This window comes from Monopterus albus, unplaced genomic scaffold (genome assembly GCF_001952655.1).
Source record: "Monopterus albus unplaced genomic scaffold, M_albus_1.0 scaffold4.1, whole genome shotgun sequence".
Classification (NCBI taxonomy): Eukaryota; Metazoa; Chordata; class Actinopteri; order Synbranchiformes; family Synbranchidae; genus Monopterus; species Monopterus albus.
In genome coordinates this window covers 6336747-6361802 of record NW_018127884.1, presented here as the reverse complement: position 1 = coordinate 6361802, position 25056 = coordinate 6336747, and the positions used below count along the sequence as shown (strand labels likewise).

The 25056-nt window shown below is 39.7% G+C and overlaps 1 protein-coding gene across 1 annotated transcript in view; it reads left to right on the top strand.

The window, feature by feature from the left end:
- Positions 1 to 25056, top strand: part of zfhx3b (zinc finger homeobox 3b) — a 232069-nt gene that overhangs the window by 14635 nt on the left and 192378 nt on the right. The window lies entirely within an intron of this gene.

The window sequence follows — 25056 nt, the reverse complement described above, 5'->3', positions numbered from 1 at the left end:
TAAAATCGGTTTTCTTTTTCTTCATTTCTTCCTTCCTTTTTAATATATACTAACTTATGTCCTTTTATATTTGAGAGCTGTCTCAGAAGAGTTTAAGGAAACTAACACAGCGTGTTGAAATATCTCTGTTTAATACATGCTGGCATGGAGAACGAACACCACAGCGTGTTCGTGTTCTGTCTGACCAGTGTCTGTGAAAACCCTCCACTTGTACTGCAACAGAACAAAGGACCCACCCTCAGAAAGGCATGAAAGAGAAAGACGCATAAAGGTGTTTGTCACAAATCTTGTCAAACCAAACCATCTGTCACCTAACACACTTGAAGAGCCATGGAACAGCACTCTAGAAACAGTATATACCATTGTTGATTGTTATGTAATCTTTCTTTAAACTCACACTCTTGACCTTCAGAAGTTGAGCTTCAAGTTTCAACAGTACAACAGATGCTCTTAACATGACACTATTTGTGTATTGCCCTTACTGAAAGCATGGGTTGTGAGAAGTCATGCATGCCATGATAGAGTATAAGCAGTGGATCACATCTGAATGGAGAATGTGTTACTCCAGTCTCAAATAGTCAGGTCATGAATTTACAGTGGAGCCTGTACTGTATCTCTCAAATGGGGGTCCTCTCCTCTGCTTTTCCTTCCTCATACAGTAGTGAGATGTTGTGAAGCTGCTCCCCACTGACCACTGTGAGGCCCTGGGGCTTTCTGTAGGGGAATGAGCTACTTGCTGACCACTTCAATAAAATTCAATCACAGGTATCATTCACAATTCTTGTAACTATGTTCAGACTTTATAATGTGACAGGCTCTGTCAAAATGTAGATTATTGGAATTGAAGTTAAACCAAAATTTTCCTCCAATGCATCATTTGTGATGGGGTCTAATACTGTTACTGAGCGGCATGCTGAAAGGTTGGAAAGACTTTCAGAATATTGATTCCTGTTAAATCAGGAAAGTTAACTTTCCTTGGGTTTATCAAACTAAATACAGTGTGGAAAAATATACAGGAAACTGACTTTGTCAGTGCGGCTGACAGGATGATGTAGGTATCACTTACTGTGAGGTTTGATGCTTATGAATTATGAACAGATATTGTCAAAATGATCTTTTGTGTGTTTTTGTGTATCTTTCACATTTTTAAGAGATAATTGCTTCTTGATTCACTGTTATTCCACGTGAAAAATAACATTTTGTCCATTATCAGAGAATGCGTAATACAACTTCTTAATTAAGAAGACCACCCAAATGCAATTTTTAAAATCCCTTGTCAGATTATTATTAGTGCTCCAAAAGGATACATTATAAGGTGCACCCATTAAGCAATTTCACACCAGAGTGGAATTTAAAGGAGTCTTGATATGTTTGTTAGTCTAATGTTATTGTTGTGCTGCTAAATAAGTGTCTTGGTCTATATTATTTAGATCAATTACATTTAATAACCTCTGTTTTACATCCTAAGTAGCACCTTATATGAGTCAGTTCTGCTTGCTTAAAGGGGTAAATGCTGGCCGATTCACTGTTAGACTTTAAAAAGTCTAATACACACACACACCCCACCCTCTCAGAGAGGCATGCTGTACGGGCTCAGGTTAATTTGACCTCAGCCACGTTGTTGACTCTTTCAAGGTAATGGGAAGCATCTTATTGTGTTGTCTGAGGTACGGTGATTACTGCTTTCCTTATGAAAGTTTCTCCAGGATCAAAGACTCTCTCATGCATTAATAAAGGGTGTTTTGTGAGAGTCTTATTAGCTGTAATGTGCCTGTCTGGTAATTCATGTCTGATGGCAGCAAGCGTCAGTTGTAGGCGGAAGAATGAAAGAGCACAGACAGTGTTGTATTTCAATATTGCTGCCTTTTATGGGTACCGAGGCTAAATTTATATTGATCTGAATTTGATAATGATTCTATTAGCTCTATTAAATTTGTATATATTCAGGGGCTCAGTTACACACCGAAACAGAAAAAGAGCCAAAGAAAACAAATTAGTGTGTTAGGGTGGATTGTGTTGCATGTAATATAAGAGGGGACCATTGTGGGGATCATCAGGAACTGTCAGTGAAGTTAGAAAGGAGAGAGCAAGAGGTCTTGTTTGTGCATGTGTGTGTATAAATATCTGTATCCAAATTGCTTCTGGACATCTGTACTTAAAGCAGATTTAATCAGTTATTCATAGTGTGTTGAAGTTGTGTCTGCATGCACAGGGTCAGGGTATGCTTTGAAACATCAAACTTTATTTTACAAATGAATCTTTCAAATTTAGTTTTTATTTATTATCTTCTCTGTTAAAGGTTAACATACTCACCTGCACAATGAGTGACACTGTCCCTCCCCTAACAGCGAGGCTGGTCAGTTTATACAGGCCACTGGGTTACTGGTTATGAACAGGCAGACCAATTATTGGCACCTCATTGACACTGGTCAGCAGGCCTGCCGATACCTGTCCCTTTCTATCATGGCCAGACAGAGGTCAATTCCAGAGATCTGGGTCACAAAAAAGTGGACCTCAGGGACACTGCTATTCACTGGCTCAACAGGCCTATAACCAAGACAGGCCAGGTCAACACACCCTCCCATCCAGACCTCTCTCTGCCTGCCCCCTCTGCCCCTCTGCGGTTCTGTGTCATCACCTTGTTTTTCTGTTAACACGTGCAGTAGCTTACCAGCACACCTTGATATTTTCTTAGTTTCTGTGGATGTTTTAGATCAATAGATTTACAGCCATGTAGGTTATCAACACTGAGCACCTCTGAGCTTTGCCTGTGGCCCCTGCAGTTTCAGTTGAAATGGGGGGAATCACAGCTCAGCCTCAGTGTTTTCATTTCAATTGGAGCATGAGGCTGATAAATCTTTGGGAAAACACTCATTTAGACGGTATGCATACAGATATGTCCCTTGAAAGTAATGGGTATTGTATACTTAGAGGAATTAACATAAGACATTTTACACAGTCTAAGAAAAATATAATTCATACATAATTGATTGGCGGCATGATTGAGTTTACTATCATTTTTCTGTGGTGAGACGAAGTCTTTCCTCAGGCTTTTTAGCCTAATGGACTTTGGGGATATTTAATTTAGAGCTGTCCAGCAGTAGAAATGGAGCTCCACAACTCTCACTCTCTTTTATATAACATGTATGGCTTCCACCACTCCAATGACTCATTTAGCATGCAAACCCACGGTCCGAGCTGCACTAATTGCCTGTCATTTTGATAAACTCTTATCAACTTATTTAAATGTGTTGTGCATCATCATACATCTCAGTTTGAGGTGCAGGTGAGAAGAGTGGTACCACTGGCAACCTTTCAAATTGCATCCGATGTGATATATTGAATATTGGGTTAAATGTGTGTTCCATCAGGTGCTTTTGGTTCAAGCCTAACACAAGTGTCTTTTGATGATATAGTCAATGGGAAACAGAGATGTGACATAAATAGTGTACTACATTATAAAAAGTAATTATATTACTTTACATAAAAAGTACTCATATATTTGACTCTTCTCTGGGATAATGCAGTTTATTGTACTTTACAGCACAAGATGTATTACTAGCTTGTGGCTTTTTACATATACTTTTTTCAATAATCTCAGTTCCCACAATTACACCATACCTTCAATCTTACTGTTACATAGCTGTGAGATACTAAATGGCGAGCTGGGAGGGTGCTGCAATAAAATTAATTGTAGTGAATCTTTAAAATGCCATTAACATGTTCAAAGCACATTTGTGTTGAAAAGTTACAAAAATGATGTCAAGTTGGAGTAAGGAGTAAAGTCATGGTTGCTTACAGATATACAGCTGTGAGAAATGTGAACAGCCCACAGAATTTATTCTTACAGTGCCAAAGTTTGAACAGAACTATTTATGAACGTGTATATTTATTATTAGCATTTCAGTAGTGTCTAAGTGTTGCTAAAGTATAGTCTAAACTACTACATATCCAGTAGCATTCTGTTTATTGATCTGTGTATAAGAATTAGACTTTTTATATTTTGTCAAAGAAACGAAAATACATATACTAAAGAAGGCAACATATAAACTTCTGCTTCTGTGCAGCAGGGGTTGTTTGAACTTCTTTGCCATGATAATTGCTTGCAGTGAGACTGAAGCAAGTGATAGAGCCTGTATTTGGTTAGTAATGCTGTTACATGCTTTAAACTGTGTTGTGAGTTCTATGGCCTGGAAGTGTTGGACAAGTTTTTTCAGAAATTCATGTTTTTTTGCACGAACTCAGGTATTGGTTGGCAAAGAGGGTTGGAATTTGAAAGACGGGCAACAGTCAGGATTGTGTTGGAAGGTTTTATGTCAGAGTTATTTATATCAGGCAGTTAAACAGGTGCTCAATGACGATTGAAAAGTTAAAAGTTCCACAGGAGTGGAAAACCTTGATTGTTTTCACACATAAGGACTTTAAATGCAGCACTTCAGTCAAAGCATACAGTTGGCCTTATGGTGGCTCAGAACAGGACGGGCTAATTGCCATGTTCGGCAGCTAGCCTTTTCACAACAGCGTGGACAGACTGAACATGGCTGAGCCCCTGGTCGCCGCTTCATTATCCCCCAGTAGCCGACCACATCAGCAGACACCTCTGCTCCAGCCTGCTGGGCCGGCCGTTGCACTGGCCATTCACCCGAGACGAAAGGCAATGAACTCCAAAACATGCCGTTCATCTTCCAGATGGAGTGATTTACTGATTTAGCATGGGCTCTGTCCCCCAAGAGCCACCGCACCCATAGCCCAGCATTCCCCACGCTGCTGAGTAAACATTTATATTCTTTAACTTGATGTTGTGATATTATGAAAATAGAAATGAAGCAGTCAGAATGTATTTGGACCATTCTGTGCATAACCGACCGATGGAGAAAATAGAGAAAAATGACACTGGGGGAGTAAGTGAGGAAAAATGAATATATCTGACTGGACTGCGGCGCTCAGAGGGGATTTGAAATCGTACTGGGGAGGGATGAGAGCGGGAGTTGCTCCTTTTTCTGCTGAGCTGTACCAATGAGGGGAAGGGGCACAGTTATTTGTATTTCCTTTTTTTTTTATTACCTTCCATGAAGTAGAGTTTTGTAGAAACCGGATTTCACTTTGGTAATTTTCTCATCACTTATATGCAGCCACCTGTCTCTTCTCAAGATCCTCTTCCTTTGTCTCTTAAATAATAAGCCTACATCCACATATGAAATGTGGTAAGGAAAATGACCAGGGAGGGAAGATAGAAGGTGTTAACAAAAGAGGCAAGAGATGAAGAAGGGAAGAGAAAGAGAGAGAGGAAAAAAAACCAGCATCCACAGTAGAAGAGGGGGGTACTGTGAGAAGTGACCTTTTTCTCCCTGGCTTGCGTCTGGCCATCAGTAAGCAGCCATCTTTGAGAGGGAAGCCATTTTCTTGCCCCGCTCATTACTGTGCTTTATATTCAGCTGTGTTGGGAGGCGCTGGTCACTCTTTAATGCTGCATTCATGTCAGGCATCAGTTGAAGGGTGTGTATTATGTCTTTCCATGTGTGTGTCTGTGTGCATATAAGGTTCGAGGGAGGGGCTGTGAAGGGGAGCCAGGGGCATTTAGGATTAGAGAACCCAACCTCAGGGTTGGAGGCCAGAGCTTAAGTTCATCATTGCAGACAATGGAAAACTCTTCAGAAAGCAATTGGGCTCTCAGTGCTAGTGGCCTCGGTGGCGTGGACTGTGCTGCAAAACTCTCCACTCATCCACCGCCATCACAGCTGCACCTTTGCTCTTGCCTGTCCTCTCCCGGTCCAGTTTGTGTCCTCTTGTGTTCATGCGACCACTTTAATTAGGCGTGACGACCATGTCTATTGTGTTTATTTGTGCTGGTTTTTGTCTGTGCAAAAGACAGAGGCACTGTTTTTCTGGGCATGTACATGGGGTCAGACAGTGCTTGGAGTACAATACACAGCGACAGTGCAAGCACACACTCACAAATACACATATAGTCACTTCCACCACCATTCCGCCTCCCTTCTTTCCCTCTCCCAACCCAACCTCCTCCCTCTTTACACCCTTCACTAGGACATCTGCTCCCCCAGCGTAGCTGCCATTGTGATGCTCCACACTAACAGGGGTTTTAGCCACTGGTGGTGTGAAATTAAACAGCCACCTCGTCCCTTGATGATAAGTGGCGTCCTGTCTTCATGCTGCGGCTATCTCCTGTCACACAGCACAAGGTCACGCTTTCAAGGGTGATCATGGGAATTAGAGTTCACTATTGTAAAAAAAAAAAAAAAATGAAGAGCGTACATGAAGGAGAGGTAGTTTGAACTATCATGTTTGGACCTATTTTTATTTAGTGCTTTTTTTTCCTATTGTTAACTGAACCTCCATCTGATACTGTATTGGACCTGAATTTTACACTGCATCACCTCTGCTATGCTGCACCCATGTCCCTTTTTGTGATCTGTTTTCATGAAAGTAAACATACAGTGCATGGGACTTCTTTGTAGTGGAAACACAACATTCAGTGTTTTTGGTGTATTCACTACATGAGGATTACACATTTTTCAAAGACCCATGGTCAGAGAGGTGCACTTCAAAAAACAAAGAGAAACACAGAAGTAATGAAATGGCTTTTTTTCCCCTGGGCAAATTATCTTTTTGAAATGAATAGTTAATATTTTAGCATTGCTATATATTTTTCATTCACCCTTTGGATTTTTGCAAATATAATGTATCCTTCCACATTCATCTCATTGCGCAGCCTTGATGAATACTTCAAATGTGAATTAAAGCACTTCATTTTAAGAGGAAAATGAGTAATAATTCAGAGATATTAATAATACATAATAATGCTATTCCAGAAAATTGAAAGTTGAAAAACAGATGAGAAACATTAACTCTTGTTTAGTGTGATTGTTTAGTGGTCCTTTACGGTTACAAATCTGGAATGTGATGTACACAGGGAGGCTACCAGCACACAGACAGACAGGTTTACGTATCAGTGGTCAGGTGGTGAGTCCAAGGAGAAAACATGACATGTGTGACAAAGACTACTACTGTATAACAGTCACATAATGGGACCAGGCCACTCATTAATATTAATATTGTCTATTTTTCAAGTTGCTATTTTTTGCAACTTTTAACATAGTGAGGCTGGCAGAGCACAACAATGCTGTAGATGGCCAGAGGTGTGTGGCAATGTAAGGGTTGGTGAGAGGAATAGAGGTGACTCTTTATCACTTTCTTTTCCTGTCTCATAAGATATCACTTCCTTGTCCATTCACTTACTTAGCAAAGGAAATGAAATTCCTTTTTTTTTTCTTACCAAGGATTTTAAAAATAATATTAGAAATTCTCATGATTGTGACAGTATTAAAATGATGGAGATGGACTGTTAATGCCATTGGAGTAATTTTCCAGTTCTGCTTAAGCCCTAATGGTGGTGATGGAACGGCCTGGCTGGGCCCTGGGCCACATCATTTCCTTTCGCAGCCACAGTAGATGGGCATCCTGTGGCTCAGGACCAAGCTGTTAACAGGCTCTGAGGGGGGCAGACAGCGGGAGACTGAATTTGACTTCTTTATAATAAAGTGTAGTACAGTGAGCGCCACCTGGATAGCCATGGATTGTGTACATAATTAGCTCTCAATCTTTTTTGTAGATTTTAAACCGAGTAACTATGTGTTCATCAGTTGTTAAATGTAGATTTGTTTGAAGCTTGTATGGGGGAGATTAATACATTTGTTTAGCTTCACTGTGATGAGAAGAAAATGACAATTAGCTGTTTAGCAGAGGCTAGCAGCCTTCATACTGAATGATTTTGCTGTTTGTGGTTCTGTTGTGTTGGTCTGTTTCTCCTGCTGTGGGAGAGAAGGAAGGCTGATAGTGCTGACAGAGTCTTGGGGGTCCACTCTGCAGTCATGACTCCTGCCTGGCTGGTTGCCCCCATGGGTGCACATGGCAGCAGTCCGTCCAGCTTACACAGTCATTTCCAGCCTCCCACCCCTCTGTGTGTCTGAGTCCAGGCCTGTAACTGGGCCTGGACTCACACTCATTGTTTGTGTGATTAATTATTCAACTTTTTTACATTGTAGCAGCCACTATAATTAACAGTAAAGATACAAACTAAGGCTTTGTGTCTTGTCTTTAATTAGTTTAGTATCATCATTGTAGTCTGCAAATGACATAAAATAAGTTAAGAAATTGTTTTTTTGACACACAGATGTTTCACGTACTTCACTTAAGTGTGTGAGGATCATGTGAATTTTTCATACACTGCACTCAACCTGTGCAAAAACCTGGGATAATTATTGTAATCATAGACTGCTAGTAATATATTATATGCATTTATTACATTTCTTAAAACATTTTGTTAGTAAAATTGAAACAACTCATGAAAAGAGCAAAAGCTGTAGCAGCGATTTGTTTTATTCTTCTTGAATTTTCATACATTTTTGATAAAATATAAATGTATATCTGATTATAAAAATTTCTAAATTACCTTGTATTTTAAAATAGCGACAGTTAAATCAAATGCTCATGCTTTTTTAAATTACAAAAAACTGAAAGGGATTTAGCATTTTGATTGTGTATTTATACACAGGACCATTTTAACCACCTCGCAAAAGTTTACACTGTGGAAATTACTGTAAACAGTGTAATGTTTTATGAATTTTGGATTAAATTTTTTGAATATAAGTCATACTTAATAGATTATATTTACAAGTAATTGTTCAGTATTAAGGAACAATGTGTTACAAGTAATCTGTGTTTTTAATTATGGAATTTTATTTGTTCTTTCTTATGCTTTCTATGACTGTCTGCCACATTTTGTTACTTTATTTTTGTTTTCCTGGTCTCTTTCTCTCTCTCTCTCTCTCTTTCTCGCACACACACCCACACACACAAAAACAGTGCAATAAATTTAAGTCATTTTAGAGAGAAAAAAGAGTGACAATGAGATTTGGGACAGCTTGGAGAAGTCAGGAGTGATGTCATTAAATAGCATACTGGATGATAGGGCAGTCCCTGCCATTGAATAAATAAATAAATAAATTAAAATCATATCTTATGCATTCTTTTCACTTCCCTTCAGACCCCCACTATCCCACATCCTGACCCTTCATCTCTACTCCCTACCTCTACCCCTGCCTCCCCCAAACACACACATCATAAATACACCCCTTCGCTGCTGATGCAGTCACCACTGCTGCTCCCTTCCCCCGCGCGTCCACCAGCATATCTGGAAAAAAAAATGAATGCAGCTTTAAATAAATAATGCATTTTACTAATACACATTCAGGTGGAGTCAGTCTTTGGCCCCATCTCATGCACATCCAGAGAGAGGAGAAATATAGAATCCAAGAAGGGAAGGCTTTCCTCCTGAACTGAAAGCGGTGACGGCTCGATAATAGGCTAAAACAACAAGCATGAGAGCGAAAGAGTGAGAGAGTGAGACAGAGAATGAGAGAGAGAGGGAACAGAGGAAGAAGGAGGGGGGCAAGAGAGAGGGAGAGAGTGGCAAGCATATTATAACTCATCCATGTGGATCACCCTAGTAGATTGGGAGCAATCCCTTGTTGAAATTGTCTTCTAAACACTTAGAGAGAAGGAGACAGAACGGAGCAGCCAGCCCACCTCAGTGTGCCTGTGTATGTATTCTCACACTGCCTGCTATCCCAGCCAAGGTAGAGAGACCTCTGACAGACCGCTTGCATGTGTGTGTATCTCACTTTTCTTGTGTGCATGTGTGTGCGCGCACGTGCGTGTCTTTGCCGTTGCCTGTCTTGTGAGGCAGCCAGCTAGTGAGTGTGTGTTTGAGCGAGAGGGAGAGAGAGAGAAGATGTGCATGTGTGTTTAAAGAAGAGGGGGTATTATGCACCCTGGATGTTGCCTCATGCTTTAAACAGCTTCCTACAAGCCCAGGTAGTGCGCGCCGGCTTCTAAATAAGCAGCACATTCACCGTCCCCTTCAGGACAGGAGGCTAGGCTGCAGAGTGTGAAATCAAACTAATACAGTGGTGTAGGGCTGAGCAGGAGCAGGAAGCAGCTCCTGCATGACTTACTTAGACTAGAGGTTTAGAGGACAAGAACCAGCAGAAGAAAAAGAGGGATTGGACGTGAGACAGAAAAGGGAGAAAAAAGACAGTAAGGTCAGTAAATCCTTTTTTTATTTTCTGCTCTGTGGATTCTTTTTTCAGTCTACAGTACTTTGAGTACAGTTAGTGTGCAGCTGGGACTGAGGCTGAGGCTGTGACTGCTGTGTTTTGGTGGAGAAAGTATTGATTCCTTGCAAGTTTGTGGGAAGTGTGCTCTTTTTTGATCCTGCCAGGTGAGAGCAGATGGAAACCCTGGATGTGGGGGGGCTGGCTTAGAGCGGCCCAACTCTTTACTTGGTGTGTGTGTGTGTGTGTAATGGTGTATTTTGTTCCTGTGTTTATGTAACTTTATGCATAGGTTTATAGATACAGTTTGTGTCTGAAAATCTAATGTGGTTTATTTTTGGAATTTTGAAATTTGCACAGTAACAGTGAAGTGTGCGTATGTGCGTGCGTGTATGTGTGTGCATGTGCTGAAATGCTGTGTATTAGAAAAAAGGGTGACTGTGCATTTTGGTCAGGAGCAGAGTCACCACCCAGTAGCACAGGAGTGGACCAGATAACAGGACTGGGAATGAAGGGGCCATGCCGACTGGAAAAAAGAAAGAAAATCACCTTTTTATCATCAGTTTGAATGGATGGCGTGAAACGTGGACGTCACTGACAGGAACATAACGTATACTACAACCACAGTCACTGGGTCATACCACCCAGTTAGAGGGTCAGTGCATACACGTACTAAAAAAATAAGCATGTGACCATAGTGACATAGTGTGACAAACACAAACACACACATGGTATACAAATGCTTAATGGGGTCAGAGTTTCATTAATAACTTTTAAAAAGTGTTGAAAATTTATAAGAATTTACATTTGTTAATTAATTTAAATTAAACTCTGTGCAAAATAAATAAAACGGGCAAAGGGTGTTTTTAGTATTACACAAAAGACCTTGCCTCAGTATGGGTATGTGCCAGCATTTAGATGTGTTTAGCCACACGCAAGCAAAAGAAAAGTGGAAAAGCCAGGACTACCAAATTGTCAGCAATACTAAAGACATCAACACAAAAATTTCAGCCATCCATCACAGCTGTCGGGCTGTTTCTGTGGCGACAGTGATTTATTCTAGGGCTGAATTCCATTTGGACCCTCTCTCTCTCTCTCTCTCTCTTTCTCTTTCTCTCTCCCGCTCTCTTTCTCTCTCACCAACTCACTCACAGTCACTAACACACATAAACCCAAATACCATGCACAGCAGCCCTCCCAGTGTTAATAAGTGTTGATTTTTTCAGTTGCAATTACTTGGAGTTCTTGGAGTTGACAAGTGTTGATTGGAGAATTATCTGTCCACTCACAGAGCTGGCATGACTTTGGGGCAGGTATTCCAAATATCAAACGTGCTTTTCTCTGGTGAGTGTGGACTTCACTCAGTTTTTTTTTTCACTTTCGGAGTAATATTAACCTTGATAATTTAGCTGTGTGTGAGTACACAGCAGAGTCACTGTTGACTAACCAGTTTGGGATTTACAATATATAGGTGGCATAGTCATAAAAACACTGGTGGAAGAAGTCCTCAGATCCCTAACTTAAGTAAAAGTAGCAGTACAACAGTGTAAAAATTTTCATTTATAAATAAAAGTCCTGCACTTTACTTAAGTATAAAAGTATTCTCATCAAAATATACTTAAAGTACCAAAAGTAAAAGAACATATTATGTAGAATGGCACATTTCACATTCATGTATATTATAATATTTGATTAGAATAACTGATGCATTATTCTGTACATCACTTTAATGTTGCAGCTGGAAAAGGTAGAGCTAATTTTAACTACCTTATATACTTATATAACCTACCTTATATACATACCTTTATACTTTATATACTGATTTGTAGTACTTTACACACTGCTGCGTAGCTTGTGAACTTCCTGCAGGGATCAATGAAGTCATATGATTAGAGTGTATTTTTATTAATTTGATTTTGAAAAGTAACTAGTAACTAAAGTTATCAAATAAATTTGGTGGAGTAACTGGTAACTAAAGTTATCAAACAAATTTGGTGGAGTAAAAAGTACAATATTTAAATCGGAGTGAAGTCAAAGTATGAAGTAGCACAGAATGAAAATACTCAAGTAAAGTACACTTACCTCAAAATTGCATTCAAATACAGTAGTTGAGTAAATGTACTTAGTTACTTTCCACCATTGCATAATGAATACAAATTTAGTCAACTCTCTGTAACATAACTGGAATGGAAACCAACATTACAAATACCTCTGCTAAGCAATTCAACAAAAACTGATCATTTGACCCTTCTTAAAGGAAGCTATTGCAGAGCTTATGTATCAGACTGCGTTAGGTATAGCTAGGTGTACCTGGTAAAGTGGCAACTAAGTGTGCCAGCAGTTAAGGGACGTTTACTGTATAACATATTCACACATAAAGAGCATCAAGTTTTTCTTGTTTTTATGCATCACACTCCAGTATTTGCAATAACCTGTGCCAAAACTAGCAGAGAATAAAGAATCTAGTTCCATATTGTCCTCATTGCAGTGAGACCATCATTATAATTCAAATATAAATCAAAATATAGACTTTGTATTAACAATCGGTATGTTTTTTTATCATCTACAATACAGCAAACAGTAAATGAAAACTGTCAAACAGTGATGATCCAGATTCTAAGCCCACACAGGAAGTAAAGGTATTCTTACAAACAAGACTTTTTTGACATGTGTATAAACCACATGGTGCTTTAGCTACCGTTGTGCTCACGACACAAGCAGAGTAAGTGTAGAGACATTAATGAAATCTGATACGTAGATTAAACTGACAGTGGTTGTAATTCCTCATACAGAAAGCATTTGTGCGTGAGCATGAGGAGCCATGAGGAAACCAAGATGGTTTTCTCCCTTTCTTCATGCCCCTTTCATTTAATTTCCTCTCTTTTTTTCCACGGCTTCTCTGGCATTTTTTCATATGTCTGATGATAACTCAGGTCCTCTACACTGTGCAGGAAGATTTATCAGTCAACACACAACCCCTAATATTCCCCAACTGCCAGCAAACACACCGAGTTCCCTAAGACCATGCTCTATCTGTAAGCATTGGCCCAAGCCCTAAGACTGCACCCCAGGATTTATGTGTGTGTGCGTGCGTGTCATCATGTGACGTGTGTTTGCCGTTCTGTCCCGTTGGCTGCTGGGGGTTTGTGCCACTGCTGAAACATGATGATGCTACCTTTGCAGATGCATGGTCAGGAGCTGTCTGTTTTTAATACAGAATGTTTGTCTGTCTGCACAGCTACCTTAGATGCTGATCTGAACTGCCCTGTGTGTATCTGGAGTCGAGGGGAGCAGAGAAGGCTCTGCTATGTTGTCTGCTCTGGCTTGGCCTATATGTCTAGAGGGGCGAGGCTAGCACTGAGGCTGGCCAGAGAGGTCACTCAGGCTCCGGGAGAGCCAGTACTCTCAGCCAGCCTTGCTACAATGCTTCACTTAACACTACAGATGAGGCGTTCACTTATCTGGTCGAGTAAAATATATTTCCTGAATACTGATCTGATTCTGATACATAACCAGTATATGAAATCCATTTTGGGTAAATCCCAATAAACTGATATGAAGCTGAGATTGTAATAAATCAAGTGGAAAGTCAAATACATCTCTAATCATTTAAAGATTTTATGTTATATTTTATGATCATGCCTGTTATTTCAGTCCAGTTGTCTGAGGCCTTTGAGACTGAGGCTGACAGTAGGTCTGCATAGTGACAGAGCTCCAGAAAAGGTCTGGGCCTTGCTATGATAATGTTCCAAACTTGGCTCTGCTCCTAAAATCCTGGATTAATGCCTGCTTTAAGAGCTTAACATAGTCAGCCATTCAGACATGCACTGGATTGACTGGGCTAACTGGGTTTGCTGTTATCTCCTCTACAGTTTTACTAGCACACTAGCCAGTGGGGGAGAATTTTAACACTGTCACTGTCTGTGTTTCTCCCTCCTGTACATACGTGCACAGGTCATGAAACACTACTGACCTGCTCATTATTAATCAGTAATGACATGGTGTCCTTAGGGAAATCCTTTTGAATTAATTAATAGTTTTATAACAAGTGTAAAACTTTGATCTGACACTTCCTGTGTGGAATTTGTCTTTTTGTCCATTTCATTTTCATTTAATCCAATTTTCATTTAAAATGCGTGAATATTTAATCAAGTCATTTACAAGTGGAAGAAAAAAAAACTATAGTAATTTTTTACTCCAGCTTTGTATAGTTGAATTGATTTTTCCTGTTTGCAATGTGACATTTAATTAGACTTGTAAGTTTATAAAATACCAAAAATATATGAAATACAAATTCTCAAGCCAGCAAAATCAGCACTTGTTTCACTTCTTAGCTCCAGAAGGGTTTTCTATATTTACTAAAGCTATCCACCCTTTTCCCTTTTCTTTTGTGTGAAGCAGAGTGTATAATGCAATACAACAGAGCAATACAAAATATTTGAGATGAGTTATTGAGCTATTGAGTTATTATTTTTAGCCCGGTTTTGCCTTTGTTTTATTCCTTCAATGATACAAATTCGTCTATGGGCTGTTCACGTAGAATGGCATCTGCTCCTCTTCTATAAGATGTCCACCTCAGTGCTGTCAGCGTCGTAGAGCAGCTGGGATTGGATGCTGCCTGCAGCTGACAGTGTTTACTGACACTGGAAAGAGCTCCATCTAAATTCTTGTCACTGCTGCTTGGGACGCTATTTTTCTTCCTCACTAAAACAGGTGCATCTGTAAGTTTGATTCACATGGAAAATGTTGATTTGCTTTAATGATCAGAATTCCTGAGACATCTGCACATGTCTAATGGGGATGGTGAAAAATTGCACAGCCTCCAGAAGTTATAAAATCACATCAAGCAGATAGAGAAGCTGATGCCTCCAGGGAATTCATTTAATTGCATTAATGTCTCTGATTTCTGAAATTCTCCTTGACATCTTTGTTGCCTCATTTATTGTTGTTTCCATATTTGTTTTCATGTTAGGCTTGAGGTTCTTTTGCCTTTAATTTCTAATAATCATTGGATAAAACACGATTTAATCATGTTGGCCTGCCTTGCACAGTGTATGGAGTAAATATGTATGGTCAGTCTACATCTTATTGCAGCTTATCACTGCAGTCAGGTGCATGATCACTTCTTTCTCATGTGTGAGTAACTTTTGCGCCCTCATCTGTACGTAAACCTGACCAAAGGCTTTTTTGGCCATGCTGGTTTATCCAGTGTGTCACTCATCTCCACAGGAGGAAATCTCATTGTTTGTTCTTTTGTAAAAATAAGAGCTTTGACAGTTTACTGAAAAAGCCTGATCATGCTTTGGTGTTCACAAGCACATTAGCTATTATTGTACAGTATTTTGTAACAGTTTACTCTTGTTTTGTTATTCATAGTGAAATTTCTAGTGGCAGTATTCTGCATAAATGTACTGGAATTTCATTGCATAATGAGAAAGCGTTAAGACAGTGTGCTGTAGAGTGAGCAGAGCAGTTTGTTGTGCTGTTGTGTTTTACAAACTGAGCTTCTGAATTTTCCAGAGCAGAATTTCTCATCATGATATAGAGGCTGTGTGTTTCATGGTGTGCTGCTGTGTGTAAGAGTAATGATGGTGGGGTTTGGTGCTATGTTGATTCCATCTTGGCTGTTCTGCAATAATTCAGGAGAGGAGAAGGGGCGGGGTGGTGGGGAAGCTCCATTTTACTCCTCCAATCCCCCTTCACCACCACTGGAATATAATCTGCTGTCTCCTGACCTTCAAATCATGCAGCGCTGCAGTCATTTCAATTGGCCCGGCCGCCATTAGCGTGAAATGTCCTCTAGCCACTCTGTTTCTGCACATGGAAGATTTCCTTTCTCCCAGCATGGTTTCCCTCTTCTACTCTGCTCCTTCCCTCCATCTCGCATTCTCTCCATCTTGCCCCCTGTAGCCTGTCTGCGATGGAGGGTGGGAATCTCTTACACTAAGGAAATGAGCCACCACAGGACATGCTGTTGGTCAAAAGACAGGATGAAAAACACTCACTCCATTAGACTCTGATATGTTTGTGTTGCACTATGTTCCTTTAGAAAAAAGTGTTTGGGTAGACACGACAGATATTTGGTTTTACAGCGGCTGTCATTTCAAAATGCCTAAGTGCATGTATGACCTTTACACGCGAACATGTTTTCGTCATGCAGTATGCGAACATGCATTGCAGTGTACTTTAAATGTAAAATGTTTTGTTTGTGGGATTTTGAAAATGCTGAGAATTTTTCATAGCAATTAATGGAAGAAAAAAAAATTCAGCCATATTCTTAATCATTCTCTGACAAACATATGTGCATTTTATCTCTGATTTTGAGCAAATACAGTTCTTCAGTATTCTGGACTGACACTGTGGTCATAGAGTTCACTGCCACATGCCCAGGATGGTTCCTTTGGCCAAGTGCATCACGTCTAGAGAGTAGCCAGCGCCGTCCTGATACTGAATAGAGGGAAGACGACATATTGACTGGAGCATAGAAATCACATGCCGAAGCTCAGCATGTGTTATGTTGCTACGAGATAGATAGATCAATAATTGAGAGAGGACATATTTGATATGATCTGAATATTAAAAATATATCAGAGGGCAAACAACATTCATGGCTGTCTTCAGATCTGTGCTGAGAGATGTGTGTCAAATCTCCAGAGAGGTGCTTTATTCAGAAGGGTCAAGAGTTTCTCTGAATGTTTGATAAGATGCAAGAATATTTTTTTTATTATTTTTGTTGTTCATTTATAAAAAGTAGTGTAAAAATGTCAGCAGTACCTTTCAAAATTATGTTTATTATCAGCATGTCTCAAAAATAATTATTCCTCCATATTCATAACTAAAGACTAATATCCTATGACCTAGAATTTATCTCACAATAAAACGTCATTACACAAAAACGCACATCTCAACATATTCAGATTTTTCCTGATGCCATAAGATGTTTCCTTGGTTGTGCTCTGGGTGAATCTGGTCCACCCTGCCACTGCTTGTTATGTTTCTGGGACAATGATAATTGGAAATGTGTACTTCTCTGTACATACTGTATAGTGAGTGTCTGAATGTGTGCCAGTGTTGAGAAAAACTCACTGAGGGACAGTAGGTGAAATGATGAAATAAATGATGAGATTTGTTTACATAGATAGCCATTGTGTCCCCTGGTCTTACCCAAGTCCTCATCTGAAACCTTCCATAAAGCCTATTTCTCCCTACTGGTTCTTAGTACATACAACGTATGTATTTATGATTAATGACCTCAGTGGGGTATATCCGTAATGCTATGACCTCAAGATAAAATTGAAATGGATGCACGGGATGTAGAGCATTCTTATGTTATTGCCCAATATACTTAGCAGCCATTACATTTGTTGGCACTGGTGAAAATAAAACAGAGGGCTATGAGGTTTCAAATCAACAAGGCCACTCTAAGAAATGGACTTATTGGAATTGCATTAAGTTGATTAGACTGAAAAATGAATACGATTTACAGTGGAGCAGTGTTAAACACTCTTGTTTCTCCCAGCTATGGGAGTGCAGTGACAGTCGGTCAGCATCAATTAAATCTCCTGATCTGTATATTCTGAGAGGCCGGATTTTTTGTCTTCTAATAAAGCCAGTCTGTGGCAGCAGAGTGTTTCATTTCCTCTTGGAGATTGCCCTCTGTAATGCAGAGAGCTTATCATAGTCCTGGAAAAGTACTGCAACAACACAACGTTCTAATGATCCATATCCAGATCAACCTGAGGACAGTGGTCACAGCACCTCTGGCCAGCAGTTGGACCTGTTTAGTTGCACTTGTCATTTAGAAAAACTTTTGCTTTTTTAATCAGGGTGATTGTGTGCTTGTTTTAAATGATATAATGTACTTTACATTGTTGAGTTATTAGTTATGCTAAAACATTGGTAGTATTATAGTTTTTCAGTTTGTGATTTTTTTTTATAATGAGAAGACAGTGTTTGGGGGAATATTATGAGTTCTTGTATGTGTCTGTTTGTGCAGATGAAAATGATAAATGGGGTCCAGAAAGGATGGGGTTGTGAGGCGGCCAAGCTGTCCCTGGCCATTCATTCTCTGTGGCCCCCTGTCTAATTAACGGGCCACGTTCATACACGTTATTGCACCAGAGGGTCTGTCACTCATTAATCATGTGACCTTCTGTGGCACAGTAAATGACCTTGGAGGAGTAGATCAGCTGGAGATGGCTGAAGCTATGGAATTAAATTGTTTCTAGAAGTGGTCATGGTCACATCAGGCACCTTAATGGCCACCCTGCTCAGGCCTCCTTCTGTTACACGTGCCCCTGTCTTACCTACATGTCCTTGCGTTCATGTCACAGGCATGGGCAGGGGAATTTCAGACGCTAGGGTCCCGGATTAGCATAGGCAGGGATGGAACCAATGTTGAACTCAAATCACTCAGTTATGACTTTATTGGCTGATTTCCTGCATGACCACTGCCTGTCACTCTGCAAATCACTCATAAAAGAACCAACTTGTGCCAACTTCTTAAAAACTTCTCTCATCAAAATTCTTTGTTGCAGCTCAGTATTCAGTGAAGGTATTTTAAGAGTTTAGTAACTGCATGCTAAGACTTAAAACTCTTATTTTCATGCTTTAATGAAACCCCCAAATTTTATCAAGTCATTTTTGCATACTAAATGAAAAAATAAAATAGTGCAGTCAACATGGATGGCTGAGTGAAATATTTAAAATAATTCTAAACCACAGACACCGTAAGATGACAGTACAAGTAAAAGCAAGTCTGACACAAGTTTTTAATCGAGTCTTGAAATATGCCACTTATGAAGAAGCCACAGTCATCCTTAGCATTTGGATGGTTGAGCCACCAGTACAGGAGTAATGCCTTTTCGGCTGTCTGATTCCGGCTGAAGCCTTTTTGTGTGAACTGCAATCTAATTCACCAGTAGGTGTAAATACAATAAAAATGCAGTACACTTAAGTTAATTTATAGCAGGAAATAGATTTTTTACAGAAAAATAATTGTGAGCAGATGTTTTTTCTTAACATAATGAGGAAATGTTAATTTGCAAATATGTTGATGCTGAATATATCAGTAAAATATGTATACAGATTTTTCCCAACCAAAATATCAGATTGTGCAGTACAGTATGCACTAGAAGTGTGACACCAGCATAATTAAACATTTTTATGGTTATCTGTAGGTACTCACAGCACTTGGTTTCACAATTTTTAGGAGACCGTTTTGTAAAGATGACACCTTGATCACTGTATTTGCAGATTCCAGTATGATCAGGATTTGAGGTTAATTATGAGACAATCTGAGTTATCCAGTTTTTCAAAAAGCATTGACATTTGCTGTCAAATTTCTTAATGTTGTTAAGATTAAGAGAGATAAAACTGAATGGTGTCTGCATAGCACTGAACACTCATGTGTCTGAGGGAATGACATATCTCAGTGGAAACATCATTGAGCTAAAGACAGTACCCTGGGGTACTCCACAGTTATGTGTCCAAATAATATCCACCTTGTTTTATTTTTATACTATCATGCCTTTCTACTGTATATGGGTTTATCTACATGACCACAATGTGAATTAATATATGTCATTTGTTTTCAAGGAGTAAGTTAGTATTAAACCTTAAAATGTGTTCTACAGCTTGGATTTTATTTTACATTTTAGACTCTTCCATTTCTCCCCCAGTGATTTCCAAAATCTATCTATCTATCTATCTATCTATCTATCTATCTATCTATCTATCTATCTATCTATCTATCTATCTATCTTTTGAAGAACTAAATCCACCGTGTGTCCAAAGTTTAAATGATGATCGCGTAATGGCTGCCACCTCCTTTTCACAATTGCAGCATTAAAATGTTAGCTTTCTTCTCAGTGACACTGAAATGGTGAGATTTTGTTTATCCCTGCCTTTGTTTATTTAACATTTTGCTCAGCGGGGGGAGTTTCAGATAGATTGTTTTCAAGACAGTTCCTGCAGACAGCGAGCAAACAGTCTACAGCTTCATCAAACAGAACAATCTTCAACTTTCCCCTTCTGCAGTGTGCAGGGAAATGTGACTGAGAGGAGCATCATAATGGAATATGACTGAAAATGATCGTCATAATTTTTCTGTCTGCTTCTGTAACAGTATGCAAGCTCTGGTTTTTAGAGGATTTATTTAGAACCATGGATAAGTGTACCCTTACACAGAAAAAAACCCCCACAATGATAGATGAAAACATTTCATTTTTATGTGGCAAACATTTGCAGGTTTTGTTATTAATGATTTCACTCATGTGTGATGGTTCTAGATTTTTATTCTTCACCAAGAAAGAAAGTATCAGCAGACATTTGAGCACGTGAAATTCAACCTGAAATGCAGTGAGGGAGCTAAAACAAATCTTTGTGAGCTGAAAAGTGAGTTCACCCCACTATGAAATGAGTCGAGAATTGAGCTCATTCCACATTTGTGACTCCTCTTTGTGCAGATGTGAGCCAGACGACTTTTGATAGTAGCATTTTTTTCCCCATTAAAAATATATTTTTGACAAAGGAGTCACAAATCCATTCTCAAAAATGTCACGATTAACGTACACATAAAGATGTCCAAAGCTTGGTAGGGATAGTCATGGACTTATTCATTAAAACACAGAAAATCACGAAAACACAAACATATAGAGACTGTGCCATTATTCTCCTTTCCCCTTTTATAACCCTCTGTCTATCTCATCGGTGTCTTCCTCCTATCTCTCCTTCCACCATCTTTCTCCCTGTTGCAAGTGCAGGGCTTGATTAATATTTTCCACTGTTCTGTAACCATGGCAATAACGTCACTGCATATGATACTTAGCTGAATCTTCCCAGTGCTTTTGTGTGCATTTCCTGTGTCCGGACAATAAAAATCTTCCACTGATGACTCCAACTCCTTTCCTCTACTCCTTCCTCCTTCCATCTTCCTTTTTATTTTGTGCCCCATGAATTTATTCATTTGTTTCCTCTGCCTACTCTTTCTTATACTTCCTTTTTTCTTGGCCTTTCTCTGACCTAGTCTTCCTTGTTCTGTCATAGTGTTTTACTCATTTTTTCTCAAGCACTGTTCTCTTGCATGTCCTTCAGCAAGGAGCATGATAGTGTTGTTGTTGTTGTAGCCAAATTCACCTTTTTTTTGTTGCTTCTTCTGCCTTTTGTTTACAGCCACCTGCTGGAACAACACTTGATGACTTACTGCTCTTTAATGTCAGAGTAATTCACAGTAACCAGCTCCTCTTTCCGTGGCTTTTTTTGCCTCTCTGTATGTTGCTTACTCCTTTTCTTCACATGCAGCATTTGCATACTTAAATCAGTCTCAGGCACAATCGGAAATTGATTTCAAACAAGGCCGATGACTCAAGTGCTGAAACAAAAAGCCTGGCAGCCAGAAACTATGAAGTAAGACACTGACACAGGGTGCTCTCTGAGCAGGTGTTCTGATTAATGCCTAACAAAATGGGGTCCTCCAAGATCCGGACATAAGTGGGAGACATGTCCCCTCTTCACACGACACATGGACCAATACATAAACACATGCTGACTGAGTCTTTGTTCACGCAAGTATGGAGGCTAATCCATGACAAGAGAGGAGGCAGGTTCACAGGGAGAAAACACTGGAGTGGATAAAGAGTGGAGAGGTGAAGAGGTGGTGGTCTGTTTGGGGAGCTGGCTTTTTAAAATATCACATTAGACAGAAACAAAATACAACATTCTACATCATCATTGTTTGACTGCTGATTCAGCTGTAATGAAGTTTAATTTTCACACTTTTTTTCCCCCAGCTTTGTGCACATGTCTAGGACCATTAGGAATCACAGCTTTCAGGTCTTTACAGCAGAGTGTGGTGAATATTGTCACTATTAACTTCAACAATGCAAATAAATAAGTCATAAAGTTTTACAATCAATAACATATTTTTTGGTACTTGGCAGATCATTGCTCTGAAAGGTCAATTTTGTTAATGGTAATACGTACTGTAGTAGTCTGTAGGGAGTTTGTTCTAATAACAGTGTGACTATGATATTGAGGCCATGATTAGACTCAAATACAACAAAGAAAGATAGTATAAGAGACAAGATGAAAAAAATGTACACATCACATTTGACATATGCGCCATAAAATAACCATTAGCAGTTACCCACAAACTGAAGTGACAGTCTATCAATAATGTCACTCTGAAAATGGGACAGGTTTGTTGCTGTCTTTAAATCACCAGAGACTCCAGCAGAAAAGCATGCAGGTATAGGAAGTACATTAAGGCTTAATGTTAATGGGTATGGTGGGAGCAGTGGGACACGGGGACACAGGAGGGCATCACTCACCTCTGGTCATGGGTGCGGGACAGCTGTCTGCTCTGAGGCTTAGTCCTGGAAACAGCATCAACTGTGGCAAAATTCAGCAGTTGATATGATTCGATAAGCCTCTTATTTACAATCTGCTTAAATAGATAATTACAGCGCAAATATGTTTTCTTTTATTATGTAACACATTTTAATAAGCTGTAGGTATTTCTGGCGTCTGTCAAAATAATTAGACACATTTTTTTTGTAGTATCATGTTTTATTATCATAAAATATAAGAAAGTCACTTTCGGCTTTTCCTGTTTAGGGGGTCACCACAGCAAATCGTCACACTGACGACTCGCATGTTGACATTTGGCACCTGTATTACGCCGGATGCCCTTCCTGACGCAACCCTGATTCGAACCTGAGAACGCTGCGTCTTAACCACTAGCCTACCCGGGAAGGCCTTTATTGTCATAAAATATATTATGATTAAATACCTCAAATGCTCATTTTGCTTGTACTCTGAAAAGATAATCATGAATCATAGATAGGTGAGCTCTAAAATTGCATAAATTGTATTAATAAAAATTCAAGGTTTACCACCTCCAAACCCAACTCAACTAAACCTTATATGACCTCTTTAAACATGCACAAAACAAACTCTTGATATATGAGATATGCAAACAAGTGACAAACAGCAGCCCTCAGAGGAACATAGATAAACATACACACATGCCCTAATGGTGCATTAATATACAGTCAAACTTTGGTTTGCATATGAATGTACCTATTAATTAATGGGAAACGCACGCTGTGTCTGCTATCTTTGAAAGCCAAGAGCAGAGCACGAGTCTTTCCTACTGCCATGTATATTGAGGAGGCACGTGGCAGCTATATTGTGCCCATCTGCTCATCACACACACCCCTCAGCCGCCCCATTTATACCATGTGCTGGGCTAACAGGCAAGCATTGTTGCAACAAGTGTCTCCACATTACTACGTTTGCCAGCTCCCCTCACTTGGCAGTGAGCCTGATAAGCTGCCCACCCCCTTATGAGAAAAAGACTTGATTGTGCCACGGGGGAGAGCTCAGGGGGTAGACTGGGAAGAGAAATGAGGAGGGGGATTTGATTTACATACTGCAGCTTAGGCGACACTCATCTGATTTTAAACAGCTCCAAAGCAATTAAGGGTCATTAGTCCTTTTGTTTTCTGTTGTGGCACAATGTAGCATTGACGGCATGTGTGGTGAACTGCCCCCAGTGGGGGCTTCCTGTGGGAATGTCAGCACTATACAGGGTCTGTCTCCCACGCTTCTCCCCCATTCATGTCTCGTACTCTGCCATTGACACACTGTGTGTAAACAAACATTCAGCACCAGCCTGCCACTGCAAGGGAAGCCACTTTGGCAGCGACCCAGCTCTGGAGTGTGCAGCTGGTGACGGTGCAAGCTCAGAAGGCACAGGCTGCTTATCCTAATTATCCTGATCATGACAGCAATTTCTTTCATACAATATAATTTGTAAATTGGCAGCATTCAATTAAATTTGTTTCTGGCAATGACATAAATTCACACAGTAGCACAGTGTAAATTGCCTTCTGAATTTAACTCCTATATTGGTTTTGTTAGCTGTGCACCATGTTGCATTGTGGATGTGCTGTAAATCTGTTTGATGCGTTAAATAAATGTAATATCTAAATGCATATATGCAAAACTATTTAACACAAATAATGATTTTGTTTCTCAGCACAGATGCAGCAGTCATTTTTATTTTGATTGGTTTCTATTCACTGACTGTAGACTACTCCAACTAGCAAGTCAGAATATATAAACAGGAAATTATTCAAAAATATCTCCCCGAATATAATAGCATTCTAAAGAGTGGATGTGATCAGGCAGATATTTTAAATAAGATATAATACAGAGAATAACATTGCCTCAAGGTCAATCGCACAACTGTAATGAAAGCTGGAATGTATTCCTCAATATGTTTATGTCTGTATCTTCCATTACTCACCTAGCAGGCAGCAGAGTGTTAAGCACTCCTGCTACTGTGAAAAGGCATCAAAGGCAGCAAAAAGACAGGTATGGTATGGAATGTGAATGCTCATTTGTGTGGCTGTAAGACCATTCTCAGTTGGTATAGAAAAACACTTACTGCTAATGTAAATAGCAAGGCAGCATAAATCAGGAGCCACATGCAGCCTGGGAGAATATCGTGTAATAGTTATTGCGAAATGAAGTGGCATAGGGATCAATATCCCACTATATCTCACTCTGGCGTAATGGCGCAGAGGGAAGCTGGAGGCCACGGGTGTCCGGTCCCTCCACCCCACCCAGGGCCTATAAATCTGCCTGACCTGCAGCTCGCTTATTAAAGTGCATACACAATCAGCAGCAGCCATCCAAAAGTACAGGCTTACTTACTGACCTGGAGTCAGGGAATGTATCCCTTTACCTTGTCTAAGGGCAGGGGTTAAAGGCTGATTGAGGCTATAGCATCATCACACCACAGTGTACTCAGAAGCAGGGAAGTGTTAGTTTTAGTTCAGCATTAATAATACTAATATAATTTAAAATGAAGTTTGAATGTCAGCACCACAGGGGATACTGCAGATTAATTTCTCTT